This window comes from Cebus imitator, unplaced genomic scaffold, assembly GCF_001604975.1.
Source record: "Cebus imitator isolate Cc_AM_T3 unplaced genomic scaffold, Cebus_imitator-1.0 Scaffold162, whole genome shotgun sequence".
Lineage (NCBI taxonomy): Eukaryota > Metazoa > Chordata > Mammalia > Primates > Cebidae > Cebus > Cebus imitator.
Window position 1 is genome coordinate 4,333,254 of NW_016107477.1, and position 18,354 is coordinate 4,351,607.

The following is an 18,354-nucleotide window of genomic DNA, read 5'->3' on the forward strand; positions in this document are numbered from 1 at the left end:
TTCACCATGTCGACCAGGATGGTCTCGATCTCTTGACCTCGTGATCCACCCGCCTCGGCCTCCCAAAGTGCTGGGATTACAGGCTTGAGCCACCGCGCCTGGCCGTATTTTTACATTAAATTGTATTCAACAGTATTTGCATATACATGTATTTAAAAGTGCTTATCCTTGGGAAGTAGGAGTGGGGGAGCGAGGGCAGAACTTTTAACTTTTTATTTTGAAAGTTTTTATACTGTTGAAATTTTTATAAGTAGCAACATTTTTTTTTTTTTAATAAGAAGTAGGTTTCATCAGAAGAAACATTCTCTAAAATGTGTTAAGTAAAAAAAGCCAGGTTTAAAAGTATGTTTCTAGAATGCTATCATTTGTGTGTTAGAAAGGAAAATGTGTGTAGGAAGAAACACCTTTCAGCCCTTCTGTGACCAGTTAACTCATTCTCAACTTTTAAAACCACAGTTTAAGTATCCGCTTTCCTCAGAAACCTTCCTTATTTGACTGAGATAGAGGATTCTCTGTGCTTCTGATAGATCATTTGTTGCTCCCGTAATTGTTGTTTTGCATGTTTCTTCAACAGAGTATAAACTCCTTAAGAACAGGAATATAGTCATATTGATCTTTACATTATCCTTTATCAAAATAGGCTATATCATATACTTTGAAATTCGTATAGTACTAAAACAATCCCATCTGACTTCTTTCCAACCCTTTGATCCTATGCCCAGAGACTACCACTTTCAACTTGTCAGTGTTGCTTTGCTTCCATAATTCTGATAACCCTATACTACTCTCTTGATTCTTTGACTTTAGAAACTATCAGTTGACTTCCTCTTATGGTAGACAAGCATTTAGTTCTCTTACCTATTACCTTCCCAATGTGATTTTATCACTCCTTTAGTGAAATCAGTGTTTACCCTAATAACTAATGAATTAGTAATATTATATACTCATTTGATGTGTAATAATGTAAGCACACTAATTCATTAAATGAGTTATCCCGTTATCTGTCTTTCTGCCTTTTGGGTGTACTTCTTGATATACTTCCTAATCTTTTCACCCTTGTATTAATTTTTTAAATTTGTGCTTCCTTTTTTAGTTTCCAAGAGCCCTTCTCTGATTGTCCTTTTTGAAGGAACATACTGTTCTTGTTTTATATGTAATCTTCTGGGATTATTAATTATACAGTTTTGTGGTTGCTGTTGAGTTTTTTTCTTCTACTCTTTGCATGGTTTCCATTTTCTTAGGTGTCTGGTGACCCTTGGCTGTCTATTCTTATGTAGAATTTAGGTACTCCAAAACAGATTGGGAGCCCTGTGCTTGTGGACAGGACATGGAATCTAGTTTGCCTCACTAAAAGGTGGCTGGAGGATAAACTGCCTTTTTCACTGACGAGCCCTCTACTTCATGTCTATAGATCTCTCCCTTTAGGATTTCACAGTTTTTCTAGAGAAAGAGCTCCTGATTTCCTGATGGGGAACCGGGAGATGCTAGGGTAAGTGACAGTATTCCAGGCTGCAAATGTTCTGGGAACCCAAGGGATGAGGTCATGGTGAAGAATAGGCATAGTTTTATTTACTTTCCTTGTTTTTTTCCCCATACTCATCTCTACCCTTTACCATTTTTGGCATTCCCAGTCCAACAAGACCTCTTTGGTTTAATTTCTCTAAAGAATAACTCTCTCATCTTCTACAGTTGTGGAAGAGACAGGGACCTGAAGGTGTAACTACACACAGAATAGGCTTGTCTCTGCCTCATTGGCGCCTCCAGCTCCTAAGTCTCCCCATTGTTCTGTAGGGCACGTGGCCTGTGCGAAGACTGCTCAGTCAGGTACCTTTAGCTTTTAGCTTCTCCACAGATAGAGTTAGTGTTTCCATTTCTTGTTTTTCTTTAGTGTTTTGTAGTGAATTCTGAAAGAATGGGGGCAGAAGTGTTTTTTCCTCTGTCCTCTTATATTCTTCTTAGTATCTCTAACAGCTAGCTTTGAATTATTTTAGGTCATTAACTATATATTAATTTAATATGTGCAATGAAAGTAAAAAAGAGAAAATAGCCAACTTTAATATATACATGTCAAAAATTTTTTTTGAGACAGGGCATGGAATCTAGGGTCTTGTTATATTGCCCAGGCTAGAGTGCAGTGGAGTGATCATGGCTCACTGCAGGCTCAACCTCCTAGACTCAAGCAGTCCTCCTGCCTCAGTCTCCCGAGTAGATGGGACTACAGGCATGAGCCACGACACTCAGCTAATTTTTGTAGTTTTGGTGGAGACAGGGTTTCGCCATGTTGCCCAGGCTGGGATCAAGTGATCCACCTGCCTTGGCCTCCCAAAGTGCTGGGATTACAGGCGTTAGTCATTGTGCCCAGCCTCACACATAAGAATTTAATTTAAACATGGATGCCAGAATATACAAATGAACTTTTACTAATAATATTGACTACAATAATGTGTATGTATGCATGTGAGAGTGTGTGTGTATGTAAGTATATGTGTGTTATATATATGTGTGTCTTAACCATCACACCATGATGACAGTGCTGTTCAGCATCTTCTTTTAGGAAGAGATTTCTACATTTTTTCCACCAAGAAAGAATAATTATACACGTTTATATCTCTACAATTTTAGAAGCACCTGGTATGCTTCTAGGCTAGTTCTGATTTTTTTAAAAGGCAAGCTTATTTATCTTTAAGGGTTGGATGTCCAGTTTTAAACTTTGAATAAGTTCATAATGTAATTTTATCTTTCATTTTAAATTAAGTTAATCTTTCTACTTTCTAGGATAAAATTGAGATATTCTAGTTCTATTTATACAGCAGTCCTCCTCCTTGTAGGCAGTTCTCTTCCAGATTAGGCTCTCTTAACATCCTTTGCAAAACTGTGGCTGCTCCTCCTTTCTAAGATGAAATAGTCCCCATACTTTTCATAGGTGGGGCACAGACCTCTGAGAGAACCCAAATTAGAGTACAGCCTTCCTTTCTTCTCTCATTCTGTGGACTTTAGCACATACTTTCTCTAGGAAGCTTTCTCCTGTGGCTCCCTTGTGTAAGAGCTTCTCTTTTCTGATTTTTTTCTTAAGGTAAGGGTAACCACCATAGTTCATTTTTGTCTTTGCTGTCCAACATATTTCTCAAATCCTATGTGTTTTGGATCCTAGATCTCCACCCACAAGCTCTTTTTTGCTTTTTTTTTTTACTGTTTTTTTACTTTTCCAAATGTACACAAAAATAGAGAGTACAGTGATCTCCTATGTACGTACTACCAGCTTTAACAGTCATCAGTACATTGCCAGACTTGTTTCACCCATTCATCTGTTTGTTGGTATGTGTCTCTTTCCTCCCCCACAACCTTTTGTTTTGGTTGGGTATTGTAAAGTAAATCGTTTCACTATTACCCCTGAGGTACTTTAGTTATACATCTCAAAAAAAGAGTATTCTTACATAACACAGTGTCATTACTATATCTAATGTAATTAACACCACATCTTTATTTTATTTTTATTTTTATTTTTGAGACAGTTTTGATCTCTCGCCCAGGCTAGAGTGCACTGGCACAATCTCGGCTCACAGCAACCTCCACCTCCTGGGTTCAAGTGATTCTCCTGCCTCAGCCTCTCAGATAGCTGGGACTACAGACACATGCCACTACACTAAGATAATTTTTTGTATTTTTTGTAGAGATGGGATTTCACCACATTGGCCAGGCTCTCTTGAACTCCTGACCTTAAGTGATCTGCCTGCCTTGGCCTCCCAAAGTGCTGGGATTGCATGCGTGAGCCACTGTACCCAGCCATTTAACAGTACTTCTTTAATATCATCCCACTCAGATCATACTTAGATTTCACTGATTGACTAAAATGTTCTTTACAGTCGTTTTACTCAAGATCCAACAAAATTTACTCACTGTATTTGGTCGTTAGATTTCTTCAGTTTCTTATATTCTAAAACAGTTTCTCCTCCCCCTCTTTCCCACCCTTTAATATTCCTTTGGCTTTTTGAAGAAACTAGTCAGTCATGATTGCTTTCTTCAAAATAAACCACATTTTTTAATTGGCTGATTGCTTCCTGTAGTTATTTAACTTGTTACTTGGTCTTCTGTATTTCCTGTAGACTGGAAGTTAGAGATAAAGGCTTGATTAGATCGAGGCTCAATTTTATTCAAAGTTTAAAGGAACAGTGGTACAGTGTACACAAAGGCAAACGATATCCAGACATCCTGCTTTTAGTAATGCTAAAATTGATCCCATGAGTTCAGATGGTGAAAGTCTGATCCCTTTGTGATAAATGTCCCCATCAGCCTTTCACCCGGTGATTGCACCCTTCCTTAATGACCATTGCCTGAGTCAGCTACTTCATTAGAAGTTGTAAAACAGCCAGGTGCCGTGGCTCATGCCTGTAATTCTAGCACTTTGGGAGGCCAAGGCAGGGGATGGATTACCTTAGGTCAGGAGTTCCAGACCAGTCTGGCCAACATGGTGAAACCCCGTTGCCACTAAAAATACAAAAATTAGTCAGGTGTGGTGGTGGGCACCTGTAATCCCAGCTACTAGGGAGGCTCCAGGAGAATCGCTTGAACCCAGGAGGTGGAGGTTGCAGTGAGATGAGATTATGCCACTGCACTCCAATCTGGGCGACAGAGACTGCGCCTCAAAAAAGACAAAAAGTTGTAGAACAATGATTTTCTATTTTTATCTTTATTTCTGCAGTTATTAGCTGGAATTTTTCTGTGCAATGTAAATGGAATCATTCATTACTACATAGTAACTTAAAATACATTTTAGAAAAACATGAAATGATGACTGATTTAATAATAGACTCTTCAATGGCATTAAGATATTATAACTTTGATTCATGTTTAATGTGCATTAAAAGTTGGATTCTGCCTAAGCATGATGGCTCATGCCTGTAATTCCAGCACTCTGGGAGGCCACAGGAGGAAGATCACTTGAGCCCAGGAGTTTGAGACCAGCCTATACAACATAAGGAGACCCCATCTTTACAAAACTCTGGGAGGCCAAGTCAGGCGGATCACTTGAGTTTGAGACCAACCTGAGCAACATGACAAAACCCCTGTCTCTACAAAAAATACAAAATTTAGGCCAGGTGCAGTGGCTTACGCCTGTAATCCTAGCACTTTGGGAGTCCAGGGCGGGTGGATCTCGAGGTCAGGAGTTTGAGACCAGCCTGACCAACATGGTGAAACCCTGTCTCTACTAAAATACAAAGATTAGCCAGGCACGGTGGTGTGCACCTGTAATCCCAGCTACTCAGGAGGGTGAGGCAGGAGAATCACTTAAACCTGGGACGTGGAAGTTGCAGTGAGCTGAGATTGCACCACTGCACTCCAGCCTGGGTGACAGAGTGAGACTCCGTCTCAAAAAGAAAAAAAAATACAAGATTTAGATCACACCTGCAGTCTTAGCTACTTGGGTGGGGGTGGGGGTGGGGAGTACGGAGGGAGAATCACTTGAGCCCAGGAGGTTGAGGCTGTAGTGAGCCATGTCTGAGCCACTGCACTCCAGCCTAGGTGACAGAGTGAGACTTTATCTCAAAAGAAGGAAAAAGAAAAAACTAGGCCAGGCACACAGGCTTACACCTATAATCCAAGCACTTTGGGAGGCCTAGGTGGGAGGATTGCATGAGCCCAGTAGTTCAAGATCAACCTGGGGGGCCGGGCATGGTGGCTCACGCCTATAATCCCAGCACTTTGGGAGGCCGAGACAGGTGGATCATGAGGTCAGGAGTTCAAGACCAGCCTGGCCAAGATGGTGAAACCCTGTCTCTACTAAAAATACAAAAATTAGCCAGGCATGGTGGCACGCACCTGTAATCCCAGCTACCCAGGAGGCTGAGGCAGAGACCTGTTTAAACCCTGGAGGCAGAGATTGCAGTGAGCCGAGATTGCACCACTGTACTTTAGCCTGGGCAACACAGCAAGACTCCATAAGATCAGCCTAGGAAACATAGGAAGACACTGTCTCTACAATAAAAAACAAATATTAAAAATTAACTGGGGCATAGTGGTGCATGCTTATAATCCTAGCTACTTGGAGGGCTGAGACAGGAGGATCATTTGAGCCCAGGAGTTTAAGGCTGTAGTAAACTATGATTGCACCCCTGTATTCTGCACTGTGGCCTGGGTGACAGGTCAAGGCCTTGTCTCAAAAAAAAAAAATTAATAACGTGTCAATGAAAACATGGCAAGCATGAACTTTGCATCTTGAACCACCTGTTTAGCATGTTGTAGAGTACTATAATTCAGTGATGCACTATTTGTATAATGTTGATGTAGAAATACCAGATTCTTTGTGGTATCAAGATCATTTGTTGTACTTAATAAATTGGAAGCATCATAAGCTCCAAGACCATACTGGGAAGGCTGCTGAAAACCTGCTTAGCAACCACAACTTTGCTCATTTTGCCACACCAGCTCACATAGCCTAGATGTCCCTCACTGTGGTGACTGGAAGAAAGGGGCACAGGGAAAGAGCCAGAAAAGGTGGCTGGTGTCAGGTGATGGGCACAGTGCCTGCAAAACCCAGGAAAACAGGATCAGACAGCTCTGCACTGGGAACACAGCCCTGAGACAGGCTCTACCACCTAATGGATCGAACATTTCTTCCTTAATCCTGCTGTTTGTTAGGCAGATTCCTTGAACTCTAACTTTGAACTCAGGGCTACAGTTCCAGTACTAAACTTGATGGGTCTTGGCATCTTCCTTTTGGAACATCCAGGCTTTTCACTAGAAACTCTCTCTTGTGTCTCAGATCAGATCCAGGTAGATCCGTTGGTTCCTTCACAGAATGGATTTCTGTCTTGCTTCACTTTAACACATATTACTTTTCTAATATTAAGGAATAAATAGGTGCTAGAAGTTAAATTTTTCCATTTTTTGTTTTAAGAAAAACTATGCAAATTGTTTAGATACATCATTATTATTAATTGACAAATAAAAATTGTATATATTTACCCAGTGTAACAGTTTGTTTTGAAATATGTATACATTGTGGAATGGCTACATAGAGCTACTTAACATGTATTACCTCACCTTTTCTGTATATGGTGAGGAAACTTAAAAATCAACTCTCTTAGCAATTTTCTTTTTTCTTTTGTTTTTTCTTGAGACAGCATCTCTGTCACCCAGGCTGGAGTGCAGTGATGCTATCACAGCTCACTGCAGCCTCAACCTCCTGAGCTCAAGTGATCTTCCCACCTCAGCCTCCTGAGTAGCTGAGACTATGCTACCATGCCTGGCTAATTTTTAAATTTTTTGTAGAGATGGGGGTCTCAATATGTTATCCAGGCTGGTCTTGAACTCCTGGACTCAAGTGATCCTCCCGCCTTGGCTTCCCAAAGTCCTGGGATTACAGGTGTGAGCCACTGTGCCCAGCCAGCAATTTTCAAGAATATAATACATTGTTATTAACTGTAGTCACTGTGTTGTACAATAGATCTCTTGAATTTATTCTTTCTATCTAACTGAAAGTTTACATTCTTTGATGGACACCTCCCTTTCCCCCAGCTCCTGGTAACTACTCTGCTTGCTGCTTCCGTGAGTTCAACTTTTTTAGATTACACATATAAGTGAAATTATGTGATATTAGCCTTTCTGTGTCTGGTTTATTTTATTTAACATAATGTCCTTCAGGTTCATCCATGTTGTTGTAAATCAGGGTCCCCAATCCCTGAGCCATGGACCAACACCAGTCCACAGCCTGTTAGGCATCGGGCCACACAGCAGGAGGTGAGCAGCAGGCAAGCGAGCAACACCGCCTGAGCTCCATCTCCTGTCAGGTCAGCAGCAGCACTGGATTCTCACAGGAGCTCCAACTCTACTGTGAACTGCACATGCAAGGGGTTTTGGTTACGTGCTCCTTATGAGAACCTAATGCCTGATGATCTGAGGTGGAAGCTTCATCCTGAAACCATCCTGTGGCCCCAGTCTGTGGAAAAATTGTCTTCCATGAAACCAGTCCTGGTGCCGAAAAGGTTGGGGACCACTGACCAGATTTCCTTCTTTTTTTAAGGCTGATGAGTATTCTATTGTATATAAAATGGAATTGTATTGTATATTGTATAAATATACCACATTGTATATATATACCACATTTTCCTTATCCGTTTTTGGACAATTAGGTTGATTCTCTATCTTGACTATTATGAATAATACTGCAGGGAACACGGAAGTGCAACCATCTCTTTGACATACTGAGCTAGTTCTATTTTTAATTTTTTTAGGAACCTCCATATTGTTCTCCATAATGGTTGTATTTATTTACATTCCCACCAACAGTGTGCAAGGATTCTCTTTTCTACGTGACCTCTCCAATACTTGTTGTCTTTCATCTTTTTGTAGTAGCCCTTCCAAAACATATTAGGTAATATCTTATTGTGGTTTTAATTTATATTGCTTTGGGCTGCGCGCGGTGGCACACATCTGTAATTCCAGCACTTTGGGAGTCCGAGGCAGGTGGATCACTTCAAGTCAGGAGTTCAAGATCAGGCTGGCCAACAAAGTGAAACCACATCTCTATTAAAAATACAAAAATTGGCCAGGCACAGTGGCTCACGTCTGTAATCCCACCACTTTGGGAAGCCAAGGCAGGCAGATCACCTGAGGTCAGGAATTTGAGATCAGCCTGGTGAACATAGTGGAACTCTGTCTCTACTAAAAATACAAAAGTTAGCTGAGCATGGTGGCACCCACATGCAGTTCCAGCTACTCAGGAGGCTGAGGCAGGAAAATCACTTGAGCCCCGGAGGCAGATGGTTCAGTAAGCCAAGATCATGCCACTGCACACCAGCCTGGCAACAGAGCGAGACTCTGTCTCAAAAAAAAAAAAAAAAAATTAGCTGAACATGGTGTGGCATGCTTGTAATCCCAGCTACTTGGGAGGCTGAGGCACGAGAATTGCTGGAACCTAGGAGATGGAATTTGCAGTCAGCCAAGATAGTTCCACTGTACTCCAGCCTGGGCAACAGAGTGAGACTCTGTCTAAATAAATAAAGAAACAAACAAATAACAGAATGAGACTGTGTCTCAATAAATAAATAAATTAAAATAATTATTTTTTATTGTTTTGATGATTAGTGATTTTGAGCATTTTTACATATACAGCATATATCTCTTAGCCATTTGTATGTCTTCTTTTAAGAAATGTCTATTCTGATCCTTTGCCTGTTTTTTTTTTTTTTTTTTTTTTTTTTTTTTTTTTTTTTTTGAATCGGAGTGTCACTTTTTGCCCAGGCTGGAGTGTAATGGCGCAATCTCAGCTCACTGCAACCTCCATCTCCTGGGTTCAAGCCATTCTCCTTCCTCAGCCTCCCTAGTAGACGGGATTACAGGCACCCGCCACCACACCTGGCTAATTTTTGTATTTTTAGTAGTGACGGGGTTTCACCAAAAAATTAGCCAGGTATAGTGGCATCTGTAGTCCCAGATACTTGGGAGGCTAATTAGGAGGTGGAGGGTGCAGTGAGCTGAGATTATGCCACTGCATTCCAGTCTGTGTGACAGAGCAAGACCTTGTCTCCAAAAAAAAAGTATTAGGTCTATGATGGTTGTCTATACTGAACATGAACATGTACAGAATTTTTTTCCTTGTCATCACTCCTTAAACAATAAAGTATAACAACTGTTTGCATATTACATAACAGTATGTTCACACTGTGTTATGTATCATAAGTAATCTAGAGATTATTTCAAGTATTCCCCAGGCTGTGCATAGGTAGGTTATATGCAAATACTATACCACTTTATATAAGAGACTTGAGCATCTGTGGATTTTGGTGTTTTCTGAGGGGGTCTTGGAACCAGTCGCCCACAGATCTATCAAGGGATGACCATAGTCAAATGATCTTGACAAAGGAGCAAAGGTAATACAATGGAGCAAAGATAGTCATTTCAACAAATGGTACTGCAACAACTGGCCATCTCTATGCAAAATATTAATCTGTACATAAATCTGTTTCACAAAAATTAACTCAAAGGAGATCACAGACCTAAATAAATGTAAATACAATACTGTGAAACTCCTAGAAGATAACATAAGAGAAAATCTAAATGACCTTGGATTTGACAGTGACTTTTTAATTTTTTTTTTTCAGACAGGGTCTCTACTCTGTTGCCCAGATTGGAGTGCAGTGACAATATCCCGGCTCACTGTAACCTCGACCTCCCAGGCTCAAGCCATCTTCCACCTCAGCCTCCCAAGTAACTGGGACTACAGGCATGTGCCACCATGCCTGGCTAATTTTAGTATTTTTTGTAGAGATGGGGTTTTGCCATGTTGCCCAGGCTGATCTTGAACTCCTAAGCTCAAGTGATCCACCTGCCTCAGCCTCCCAAAGTGCTGGGATTACAGGTGTGAGCTTTTTAGATACAACACCAAAGGCACAATACATGAGAGAAAGAACTGACAAGCTGAACTTCATTAAAATTAAAAATTTCTACTCTGCAAAGACATAGTCAAGAAAATGAAAAGATCAGCCATAGATTAGGATAAAATATTTACAAAAGTTGTATCTAATAAAGGACTGTTACCCAGGACATACAAAAACAAGACAAGGATGCCCTCTTTCACCACTCCTACTCAACATAGTATTGGAAGTCCTGGCCAGAGCAATGAGGCAAGAGAAAGGAATAAAAGGCATCAAATAGGAACAGAGTAAGTCAAACTATCCCTGCTCTATCTAGAAAACCCCATAGTCTCTGCCCAAAAGCTCCTTGAACTGATAAGCAACTTCAGCAAAGTTTTGGGGTACAAAATCAATATACAAAAATCAGTAGCATTTCCATACACTAATCAACACCCATGCCGAGAGCCAAATCAGGAACTCAGTCTCATTCACAGTTGTCACACAAAAAATAAAATACCTAGAAATACACCTAACCAGTGAGATGAAAGATCTTTACAATGAGAATTATAAAACACTGCTCAAAGAAATCAGAGATGACAAAAACAAATGAACATTCCATGCTCTTCATTTATCTGTGATTTAAACAGTAAATCAGTATCATTTCAATGGTCATACTGGCCAGATGCAGTGACTCACACCTGTAATCCCAGCACTTTGGGAGGCCAAGATGGCAAATCACTAAGTTTAGGAGTTCGAGACCAGCCTGGGCAACTTAACAAAACACCATCTCTACAAAAAAAGGGGAAAAAAAAGAAAAGAAAATTAGCTGGGCATGATGGATCACACCTGTAGTCCCACCTGCTAGGGAGGCTGAGGCTGGAGGATCACTTGAGCCTGGGAAATGAAAAAATGCTAAGTATCACTAATTATTAGAGAAATGTAAATCAAAACCACAATGAGATACTATCTCACATCAGTCAGAGTGGCCATAACAGAACTACCATTTGACCCAGCAGTCCCACTACTGGGTATATACCTAAAGGAATATAAATCATCTATGTTAAAGACAAATGTACATGTATGTTCATTTCAGCACTGTTCACAAGAGCAAAGACATGGAATCAACCTAAATGCCCATCAGTGGTAGACTGGATGATGAAATTGTGGTACATAGACACCATGGAATACTATGCAGCCAGAAAAAAGAATGAGATCATGTCCTTTACAGGAACCTGCATAGAACTGGACGCCATTACCCCTCGCAAATTATCACAGAAGCAGAAAACCAAAGACCGCATGTCCTCATTTATAAGTGGGAGCTAAATAATAAGAACACATGGACAGAAAGAGAGGAACAACAGATACTGGGGCCTACTCAAGAGTGGAGGCTGGGAGGAGGGAGAGGTTCAGAAAGAAAAAAAAGACTATTGGGTACCATGCTTAGTATCCAGGTGTTGAACTAATCTGTACACCAGACACCTGAGTAACAGGTTCACCTATATAATGTTGGAGTTTTGGAGTGCAGGGGAGTGCTCAGCTCGCTCCCTGGTGGGCTCCAGGCTCTTGGTCTCCCACTCTCAAGAATGGGAGAGGGGACCATGGTGGGTACACTCGTAAAGTAAATACTGTACTGGACCTCAAAGGTATTTGCCGAAAGATTTATTTAGGTGGAGAAAAGAGAGAGGAAGAGAGAAAGCTTCCACGAGAGACTGTGTGGAAGGGGACCCCAGAGGGGAAATCCACCTAGATGAGGGAGACAGGGACCTTTAATCTGGGAGGAATTCCCACCTTCTCCAAGCCCTCTGGCCAATAAAAAGAGTTCCTTTAAACTGCTGCTGGAGCGATTGACTTACGACCTTTTCCCACGCCCTCAAAAATTAAACAGAAGCTGTTAAATCTCCCAGATGGAGAGGTATGGGAAAGGGACACGGCGCTGGGAAGTTCTTGAACTTAAAACTATGCCCCCTTGTGGATCCATAAAGAGAACACATTCCCTCAGTAACAAACCTGCACATGTATCCTTGAACCTAAAATAAAAGTTAAAATGTTTTTTAAAAATAGATCCAGAGGAAAAAACTATAATGGACAATACAATTTTATATAAAGGAAATATAGCTATCCATGTATCCTATTGTAGAATAAAGAGACTTTTTTGAAAACAAATTCTTAGTATTTTTATTAGAAGTGCATTGAATCTATAAATCCATTTGCAGAGAATTGATAAAGTTTTAATATTGATTATTCCTACCCATAAGCATGGTATCACTTTCTTTTTAATGAGAAACTCAGATGAGACTGTACTGAAGAGTGAACTAATTGTAGACTTTTAAAACTTGATGCTTCTTTGATTAAAAGATCCTAAGTTCTTAACATCAGGCATTTCCTGTATACCGTGTGGCTCATTAGAGGATTTGTCTAGTAAAACAGTTTTTAATTCTTTAAAATGTCAGTGTAGCAATGTCTAAATTGGATTTGATCTAGTGAGCCATGGGATATTTTGTGAAACTTAATAATAGCTAATGCTTTCATAGCATTTCGTATGTGTCAAGCACTCTCTATGTATTACTTCATTCAGTCCTAACAACAAACCTAAAGAGTGTGAGAGTATTATTTTCCCTCATCTGTTCCACATATGAGAAAACTGTAGCCAGAGCTTAGTGGCCTCCTAAGGTCAGATAACTAGTATAGAGGAAAGCCAGGGTTCCAGCTGCGCAGTCTTGCTTCGAGGGTCCATGCTCCATGATCCATTATGTTACACGGCTTCTTGATGTTACACATTATTCAGCTTCTTGTGAAGATGAAGGTGAAGGTGATTATCATTCTAAAATCACATCACATACACAGTAGCCTTCATCTCTAGCCATTGATAACTATACTCATGAGCTAGTAATGATGTTGGCTTTAATAGTTTTTTACAACTACTGATTTTTCATGATCTCCAAAAAGACAACTGGAACTGAAGACAAAGCTGTAGTATATAAACTGTAGATTTTCTCTTTGGATTCAGCCAGATCACCTGAGAACTGAAGACTTAGACTGCATTGTTGTGGCTCTCTATAAAATTGCCTCAGCTTTACACATTGAGTCTTCATTTAGAGGCATTGTATAAATATGACAATTTGAGAGAGGACAGATGGTGGTGAGATTTTTATGTTTATCAAAACAGAGCTCAGGTTTTAAAAGATTAAGGCAAGCTTCCCTAGACAATGCCGTGCCCTCATTTTTCACTTTTAGTAATTATTTGTCTCAGCAGTGTGTCCTTTTGGCTTCACTCCCTCTTCTAATATCATCAGCCAAATTGTTTCTTTCTTTTGTAACTTGTAGTTCAAAAATAATAGGTGTTGTTTTGCTTTCAGAAAAAAGACAATTATAGTGTTGATTTGGTTCTTTTAAAAAACTGTATGCACCCTCTGGATATTCTGATTTATTCCCTATATTCATGCTGAGGAAACTAAGCACCAGCAATGAAAACTTCTGTCTACTCGCACCCCTCTCACAATGAGATCTATTTGATCAGATGCTGTAAATCCCATCAGCTTTTCTGGATAACTGCCAGCACATTTTGCCATAGGGATCTAACTACTATGGCTAGTCTCCTGCCATCTGTTCTTCTAATGCAACTGTTCTGAAACATTTTTTTTTGAATCTCAGGACTCCTCTACATTCTGAAAAATTCAGTCTTTTGTGATAGGTTGTAATAGTTGAAGTATATAAAGAAAACCCAGCCTCACATAGCTGTGTAATTGAAAAAGAAAAGAGTATTTTAAATAGCCTTGTCCCACCGGAGTGGTGGCTCACTCCTGTAATCCAAGCACTTTGGAGGCCAAGGCGGGTGGATCACCTGAGGTCAGGAGTTCAAGACCAGCCTGACCAACATGGTGAAACCCCATCTTTAAAAAAAAAAAAAAAGCCTTGTCCAATAATTATGTATCTGGAGTATTGGATTAATATATTCAATATTTTAAAGAAAACTACTCATGAAGTAATAATTTTGCATATCTAGGTAGATTACTTAAGGTTCAAGTATTATGCTAAATTTTACAAAAATATAGAAAACAAAGCAATCTAGCATCGACTGCTATTAACATATATGTATTTCTCTTCAAAATATAATTTAAAAACTAAAATTACTACTTGAACATAGTAAATTCAAGCAATGCCAAGAAGGCGTTTGTAATGAAATGCCTCCCTTCTTTATACCCCTAGTCGCTCTTTCTCAAGTTGTATTTATCATACAAGTAGTAAAGAGCTATATATTTCAACCTATTTTTGAAATATAGTATACATCTGAAAGTATACCCCACAAGTATACAGCACAATAAATTTACATGAGCTTTATACACCCCTGTTACTAGCATCCATATGGAAAACCAGAACGCTGCCAGCACCACGAAAAGCCCCATTGTGCTTATTTGCATGTTTTAACATAGTTGTGCTTAAAATTGTAAGATACCTTTTAAAATAACTATATTTATTTAAATCAAAAAGTATTTAGTCTTTTTTTTTTCATTTAGAGAAAGCTTTCTTTTTTTTTTTTTGAGATGGAGTTCACTCTTGTTGCCCAAGGCTGGAGTGCAATGGTATGATCTCAACCTATGGCAATCTCTGCCTCACTGAGTTCAAGTGATTCTCCTGCCTCAGCCTCCTGAGTAGCTGGGATCAAGGCATGTACCAACACACCCAGCTTATTTATTTATTTATTTTTAGTAGAGACAAGGTTTCTCCATGTTGGTCAGGCTGGTCTCGAACTCCTGACCTCAGGTGATCCACCTGCCTCGGCCTCCCAAAGTGCTGGGATTACAGGAATGAGCCACCATGCCTGTCCAGGAAAGCTCTTACGTGAACCATACATCTCAGAGAGCTTTAGTTTCCTCTTTTTGTCAGCACTGGAAAGTTCTAACTTTTGAGAAAGTTAACCATACTTAGAAATAACAAGAGGCGGCTGGTTCGTGGTGGCTCACACCTATAATCCCAACACTTTGGGATGCCAAAGCAAGCAGATCACTTGAGGCCAAGAGTTCAAGACCTGCCTGGCCAACATGGTGAAACCTCACCTCTACTAAAAATACAAAAATTAGCTGGACGTAGTGGTGCACATCTGTAGTCCCAGCTACTTGGGAACCTGAGGCAGGAGACTTGCTTAAACCCGAAGGAAGAGGGTGCAGTGAGCTGAGATTGTGCCACTCCACTCTAGCCTGGGCGACCGAGCGAGACTCCATCTCAAGAAAACAAGAAGTAACAAGAGGCTCTCCCCAATAAACTCTATCAGCAACTTTAGGTGACCAACAACAAAAAAATTGAGGTGAACCACTTACTATCAAAATATGTCTTACTTACAATGACTAAATAAACAAGTTTGAAGAACTGAAAGACCAGTATGGCTAGATGTTCGTAAATAAGGGGAAGCATAGAGAAAGATGAGTGAGAGAGGTAGGTCAACACCAGGTCTTAGAGACCATGGAAAGGAATCTGAATTATATCCTAAGTATAATAGAAACTAATGTGAGAGTGTGTGGTGGTAATATCTGAATTACTCTTTTTTTATTATTATTATTTTTTTGAGATGGAGGCTTGCTCTGTCACCCAGGTTGGACTGCAATCGCACAATCTTGACTCACTGCGACCTCCGTCTCCCAGGTTCAAACAATTCTCCTGCCTCAGCCTCCTGAGTAGCTGGAATTACAGATGTGCACCACCACGCCCAGCTAATTTTTGTATTTTTAGTAGAGACGGGGTTTCACCATGTTGGCCAGGCTGGTCTCAAACTCCTAACCTCGTGATCTTCCAAACTCCACCTCCCAAATTGCTGGGATTACAGGTGTGAACCACCACACCTGCCTTGAATTACATTTTTAAATGATCATTCTGGCTATTATATGGAAGGTAGATTTGAGAATGTAAAGAGAAGAAACAAAGGAATTAGGAGACTTTTGCAGTAGTTCAAGTAAAAGATGATGGTGGATTTGATTAGGATTACTGATAGCAGTGGAAATGGTAGAGCTCAGATTCTGAAAATATTTTGGAAGCATACTGTCAGAGTTTGGTTTGAAATTGGATATAAGATCTGAGGAAAGAGGAATTAAGGTTGACTTATGAGTCAGGTAGCTAAAGTCGGCTGGATTTACAAATCATCATCATTAAGGAACTGAAATTTCAGCCAGAGTGTTGAGTGGATCATTGATATGAATATTGAAATTGTCAAGAATGGGTCCAGTGGTGGAAATGAAATAGTGGTCCAGGTATTGAAGTTATTAGTAAGTGGGGGAGAAGTGGCTATTACAAAGATAATAGCCAAAAGGAGGGAAAGGGAATGGTAACATTCAATAATGTGTGTTTTAAAAGAGCTGGAGTTTTCAAAAGAGAATGGAAGACAGTTTAAAATCCATTAAACTGTTGTGTTTCCAAGGTCAGTCAAAATGTAATAGGGACTGCTCTAGGGTGATAGCAGAGGAGATGAAGAGAGGTGGCCTCATTAGAAAAATAATTACAAGGTTAAACTCGATCAGATTTGGTGAGAGTTTGGAAATGGAACTGAGGGCTGGTGGGAGTCAGGAGTAACCTCTATGTTTCTGTTTGTGTGACTGGATAAATTGTGACAGGGAGCCAAGATAAGGTGACCTAAGACCCAGGTATGTTAGGGAAGGTGGCTGAGACAGTTGAATTTGAGGGGCCTATAAGATTCTCAAGTGGCAATGTTCTGTAGGAAATTGGATACAAATATCTGGAAGAAATGGATCAATGGATGAGTAGATTGATACGCAGGTAATGGTTGATCACATTTTCCAACTCCTTCAAGTAAATGTGACTTCTGGTTCAACATAATGGTCTAAATTCACATATTTTCTTCCCTTCCACTTAAGATGCCAGTAAAATGAAATAAGGGGATAAAATTGAAAATAGCTCTAAAAACAAAGAGAAAAGGGACAATTGTAATTTGAGTTTGCATCAGATATCTAAAAGGAAAGACAGATGTGCTTGCCCTTTTTGTTTTGTTTTTTGTTTTTTTTTGAGACAAAAGTCTTACTCTGTTGCTCAGGCTGGAGTGCGGTGGCTCAACCTTGGCTCACTGTAACCTCCCTCCTGGGTTCAAGCTACCCTCTTGCCTCAGCCTCCCAATTAGCTGGGACCACAGGTATGCACCACCATGCCTGGCTAATTTTTTGTATTCTTAGTAGAGATGGAGTTTCACCATGTTGGCCAGGCTGGTCTTGAACTCCTGATCTCAGGTGATCCACCTGCCTTGGCATCCCCAAATGCTGGGATTACAGGCATGAATCACCATGCCCAGCCCAGATGTGCTTGCTCTTTAGTAAACAGATTGGAAGAAACACCAAAACAAATTGCATAAAAGGGAGTTATGGTGAGAGTAGGAATGACCTTACCAGCCAAACCCCAAAGAGGCTCCAGTTGCAGCTTTGTGGAGTGTGGAAGTGAGAAATGAATTTGAAAATAGCAAGATTTTTTTGAAGATCCATCTGTATGATTTGATAATAGAGTCCCTTCTCCATTTGTCAGAAAAAGTTCCAAGTAATCAAGAAGTTTCTCTAGGAAAAAGTAGTTGGAGAATTTCTCTCTAGAGAAATTGAAGGGAACTAACTGAAAAGAAGTAGGACCACTGACAAGTTGTTGATAACCAGTCAAGGCCTCCTCATTGAGGCATTGCAGGGAGGGAAGGTGTCTCTAGTCTAATGACTAGATGTGAAAGAAAAATAAAGTGTACTTTGAAAGAAAGAATGAGGTAAAGAGCAGACCATGGAAGAAATATTTAGGACATAAAAGAAATATTTTAAAAACAGATTGTTATCTTTTAGAAAAATTTAACAAAATTTCCTGTCTGTAAAAACAATCAGAATAAGAAAGGATTTGCAAATTTAAAACTCAATTGGGGCTGCTCTTGGTGGCTCACACCTATAATCCCAGCACTTTGGGAGGCTGAGGTGGGTGGATCACCTGAGGTCAGGAGATCGAGACCATCCTAGCCAACGTGGTGAAACACTGTCTC

The 18,354-nt window shown here is 40.1% G+C and overlaps 1 protein-coding gene across 3 annotated transcripts in view; it reads left to right on the top strand.

The window, feature by feature from the left end:
- TWSG1 (twisted gastrulation BMP signaling modulator 1) overlaps window positions 1-18,354 on the top strand; it is a 59,246-nt gene that overhangs the window by 29,146 nt on the left and 11,746 nt on the right. The gene's annotated exons all lie outside the window — the stretch shown is intronic.